The sequence below is a fragment of the Dinoponera quadriceps genome, unplaced genomic scaffold (genome assembly GCF_001313825.1).
Source record: "Dinoponera quadriceps isolate SergipeBrazil2010 unplaced genomic scaffold, ASM131382v1 scaffold1867, whole genome shotgun sequence".
NCBI classification, from domain to species: Eukaryota; Metazoa; Arthropoda; class Insecta; order Hymenoptera; family Formicidae; genus Dinoponera; species Dinoponera quadriceps.
The window spans coordinates 4,760-10,218 of NW_014555916.1; the positions used below are offsets into that span (position 1 = coordinate 4,760).

The 5,459-nt window shown below is 40.7% G+C and overlaps 1 pseudogene; it reads left to right on the plus strand.

Annotated features, from left to right (window-relative positions):
* The first annotated feature begins 3,345 nt into the window (after positions 1–3,345).
* Positions 3,346–4,968, plus strand: LOC106745725 (annotated as a pseudogene).
* Positions 4,969–5,459: the final 491 nt, after the last annotated feature.

Genomic DNA, 5,459 nt, shown 5'->3' on the forward strand with positions numbered 1-5,459 from the left:
TGAGGAAGAATACATCGTTGAAATCCTCACAAATTGCGTGTATTGTTTTTTTCTCTTCATTGTTCAAATACTGTAGGCGTAATTGTTGCTTTAGTTTTTCTAGGCGTGTTTGCATTGTGTATTTATGTTGCTGCCTTGTATTTATTAGATTTATTTCTTTTTCATTAGTGTGCGACATATTTTCTAGGGTTACATACGGGGTGGCTATTTCGACTACATCTTCCATAGTATTTATAATGCTTACGCTGCAAGTGTAATTGTTTGGTTTTATTAGGCAATTTCCTATAAACACTCCGGGTTTTCTTTCTTCAGCGGTAACGATTCCTACTGAATTTACGTTCGTGGCGGCTTTTATTATTGTTTCGCTTTGGGCAGGTATCTGATGCGTTTGATGGGGTAACAAACTCAATTTTTCCCTGAAATTGTTAGTTTCCTGTTGTTATAGTCGCAGGTCGCGTTATGCGCCTGCAGGAAATCTACTCCTAGTATTCCCTCGTATTCAATGGGGAAATCATTTTTTACCACGTAGATTTTATGTTGTAAGACTTTTCTCCCTATTTTAATGGTTGCTTTAAATTTGCCTAGCGTACTCGCTTGGTGTCCGGTTACTCCGGTCAGCGTTACTTCGTCTATAGTTACGGGAGTTTCCCCTTTTAGTGTTCGTACTTTTACGAAACTAATTGATGAGCCGGTATCCAATAAGAGCGGGATTTTTCCTCGCCTGGTCTCGTTTATCGGGAGTATGACTAAGTCTAATCCTCCGTGTATTTGTTTTGTAGTCTTTACTTGGTTGATTTGGAATTTTTGGGCATTTTGTGTTTTATTTTCTCGTTCTTGCCTCTCGTTTTTGTTTTTGCCTTCATTAGATGGGCCTCCTTGGTTCATTCCTCGCCTGTCTGCTGAGGCGGTATTTGTATTTTGTCGCCCTTCGCGGCGGTCGGAGGGTGCAGTTCGTTCGGCTTCCCATGCAGCTTCCAGCATTCGTCGCGAGTATGTCTTACTTTTTTACAGTGTGTGCAATATTTTTCCATGGCGTTTATGCGAGATCGTTCACTGCTTGTTGGTAGGGCAAATCGGTTCGCGTAACGGCTGGTACGACAATCCTTCCCTAGGTGTTCTGTTCTACCGCATTTTTGACACGTCGGGGGCCTAGCGTTTTTCCTAGTATGCGGATATGTCGTTGGGCGACTGTTATATGGGAATGCAGTTTCCCGGTGATTATAGTAACTCGTTAGTCCTTTCACCTTTTTTTCCTCCATAGCTCCGGCGATTGCTTCGGCTAGCGTTGCGGGAGTTCGGGATCGTACTATGGTTTGCAGCTTATCGTTTAGCCCGAGTTGGTAATTTATTAATGCTTGAGATTTTACGTATTCGTGTATAGCTCTTTTATCCGAAGAGGCGTACAATGTACCTTCGGTGGCTGACTCATATAATTCTGCTGTTAGTCTATCAACTCTCTTTCCGTAGTCTCGCGCATCTTCTCCGGGCTTTTGCCGTAAAAAATTAAATTCGCGTTGTAGTCGCGTAGTTGACCTCTTTCTCGAATAACAAGCCTCTAGTATTTCTTTCAAGTGTCGAAAAGTTGTCACTTCTCGTTTTTCCATTTCTGTCAGGGCCAATCTCTTCAGTTTTGTGCAGGTTATTGCCATAGTTAACGCGATTTCTTCCGAGGGGTGTATCAAAGCGTAGGCGTAATTGCAGGCGCGTAAGAATTCCTTGAGGCTCTCTTCACTGGAGCCATCGAAGGTCGGTATCAAGTCCTTAGCCTCTTTTAGTCGTTGCCTATTAGTGTCAGTTATAAATTAATTTAACGCGTGACTGTCTTCTGAGAAGGGGTCTTGCGTCGGTATGTGGTCGTACGTTCTGTCTCCGTTCCAGAGCCTTGTTGCAGTGGGCTTTTGTACGTTAGTGAACCTTTCCGCGTTATTCCGTCCTAGTACGTTAACCTTCTCGTCTAATGCGGCTACGCGTGTAGTAAGGTTTTGTATCTGACCTATTAAAATTTCTACTAGGGAATCACGTTCTGCTCCCCTATTGCCTCTTGGTAAGGGGTTTTCCTCTATGTTACCGTTTGTACGCTGCGCGACGGTGAACCGTAATCTATCGATTTCCTCATCTATCGCGGGACCGTCAATATGACGTGCATCTTGTTCGGTACGTCTGTCCATATTTAAATTATCGAGTACCTCGCGCGGATCGAAAACGCTATCGTCGTACGATGTTATAGAGAATTCTCCTCTTTCTGATACGTTAGTTATGGTACTATTACTCGGCGAGTTTCTTTGTCGCCTAACGCGAGGAGTTACTGGCAATACACTATCATCGATTTCATTAAATAGAAATTCGCGTTCTGTTACTACGTGTATCGGGGGCTGTTCTTCGTTTGAATCTTCAAATACATTTAGCGCGTCTTGTATTCCTTCTTGTATACTTTGCGCGGTGTTATTTATTAAGTTATCGAAATTCTGAATTACTTGTTCAGCTGGCTGTCTCAGTATATACGCTGCAGGTGCGCTGTGCAGCCAGGATCGATTCTTGCAGGGATTATGCGGTATATTACTACCTTCAGACATTCACGCGGACGGCTTGGCAGTCTCGCGCGTGTGTGTGTATGTATGTGCGCTTGTGTGTATTAGATTAGGACTTACATTAGGAAGACGGAACGCATGTCGACGGGTCGCGGTGTCTCGTTCTCGCATGGTTCGTTATCGGTGCTCCGATGTATCCGGCATCGAGTTGCCTGGCGCTGATCGCTGCGTTGAGGTAGGTCGTTTCTGCTGCCTTTGCTACGTTGTTGCCTCTTCTACTATCGTGGTCGGTCCCTGTAGGTTGTCGTAGCTCCGACGTCCGTTCCCTCTAAGTTGCCACGTAGTTTTCCGTTCCCGTTGTTTAATCGTCCCAAGATTTGCTGCTCACCACTCTGTTACTTGCGATTGCTTTTTCACAGAGTTCTCCTTTTTCTGTTGCAGGCTGTTGCTGGAGGGCAGATCCCACCACTGCCACCAGATTTATTGCGAGTTCGTAACGTCGCGGAAAATGTGGGGTTGCCCGGTACAGCGCGGTAGAGCAGGAGTAGGTGGCGAGGCGCGGTAGTTAATTAAGTGCTTCTTGATGATTAAAAACTGAACTGGTCGTTTATTACTGAATTACCCGATACAATTTTACGTATGCGTCCGACAGCGTATCGGTGCTCGAGAGTTGAGATTCGTGAGTCGCACCCGCTCCGGTCTTACGTCCCCTTTTATCCTCTTCCTATGTCTTAATCGGAGGGGGCGGTTGTTGATGTGTCAGCGTCATCTAAATGAGGACGCTGACCATCTTGATTTTGATATTTCCTTTGCGAGAATGCGGGTTTGCATTTCCGCAAAGCGACGTTCGGTAATTTGAGCCGTGGCCTTCGTTCACGGTCATCGACATGTCTTATGAATGCAGGGTTGCATTTCCGCAAAGCGACGTTCGGTAATTTGAATCGTGGCCTTCGTTTATGATTATCGTTGTGCTTACAACATAATTAAAAATAAATAACACTGTATAAAATCTCCAGATATCATGTTTTTAGTGCAAAATGTACTAGAAGAAATATGCAATTGATTCACCTGGGTATGCAGTTAATCCTGATATGCTACAAGAGGAATATGTTCTTGATGAAAACAAAGAACGTTCCATAATCGAGCCAAAATCTTTGGAAGATCCCATACTTCAAGAATTGATATCTGTATTAATCCAATGGATCAATAATGAGACTGATCAGCAAATTATTATGAAAGACATTGTGGAAGATATTGATGATGGACAAAGTATTGCAAAAACTTTTAGGTATATGAGTGTGTACAATTTGAAAGACTCTACCCAAGGTAGATTTTTCCAATGAGATGAATTTTATATACTTGTGTTATTTTTACTTCAGAGAAGCTAACTGGAGAAAAGCTGGATCTACTTGAAGTAAGCCAATCAGAAGAAGGAAAGAAATAAAAAAATTGCTTTAGTCTTATCTGTCGCTAATCGCGTACTGGACCGTTATCCACTTTACAATTGGAGCGTTGAATCTGTACATACAAAAACATTGTTACAATCTTGCATCTTTTAACCCGTTGACTGCCATCTACGAGATATCTCGTAGGTTGTTTACTTGCCCAGGACGCTAACTACGAGTTATCTCGACGCTTCATTACTTGATTAAATCAAATTGGCTTCTTAGACCAGAATCGTGAAAAGTTCCGTGGCAGTCAACGTGTTAATCAGCTTAGCCCGACATTTCCGTGCTTCTGTTAGATTACCAGAAAGAATTGCTCTTTAATTGATTATGGTACGTAAGAAAGAAGGTCAATGCATATCAACTGATACACAGAATAGTAGGAGAAGAAGTGACAACAACTTATGACGATTTAGGTATGTGTTGTGAACGTGATGCAGTTGATATTCTTTTCGATCACGCACCTGATAAATTAGTTGTTGTTAAGAATGTGAGTTCTTTAAACTATTTTATAATTGCGATTTTTCATCATTTTTCTTTTATTGATGATACTACCTGTTTCTGTTCTTTCAGTCGTTAGTGACATTTGTAAATAAACACTGAGCAAAATTTGGAAGTGACTGATTTAGATACTCACCATGATGGTGTTTTCCTGATGCTGCTGCTTGGTCTATTAGAAGGCATTTTTGTGCCACTGGGTAGTTTTTACTTGACACCACAGACCATTGACCGAAAGGTTCATAATGTTTCGTTCGCGTTTGACATTATGCGAGGCATCGGCCTACAAAACCCAAAGCTCGTGCTGAAGGTTTATAGTTTTTCAATCGTGAAACGTTTTTCACCGTGAAACGTCACCACCCTGAGATAAATCTCTATAAATGCAGTTTTTTTTGCAGATACCGTAAATTTAGATCTTAAGTATACGTTTCGCGTGTTATATAATCTTTTTAGGAAATACAAAGGAATAAATTGATGGTATTAATCTCGACATGCTTTCATGCAAATGCGTTTTTACGCGTTGATATATTGAATAAATTAATTACACTAACGTCTAAATATGACATATAAATTTATTCTTATGTACTTCCATTAAAAGATTGTTTATATAAAATGCTTAATTGAATAGCGAAAAGTGAAAAGTTAAATAGAACAGACAACTATACACATGGTGAACTTTATATAATGTCTGCATTTATAATATATAATACACACATATATAGGGTGTTTGACACAAGGCGTATTAACCATTGTATATTTGTAGTTTATATTAATGTTGATAAAAAAATCCTATTTTACAAACAACACGCGGAATTTCGAGTTTATTAATGATTGAAAATGGCCATATATAAATCATATATTTGATTTATAAGTACTCATATATAAGATTTATAAGTGATAGCCATTGTACTCAGCGACAACAGAAGTATATTAAACCTCGAACCTTGAATCTGTTGCTAGGTACAACAACTGTCATATATTTATCGAT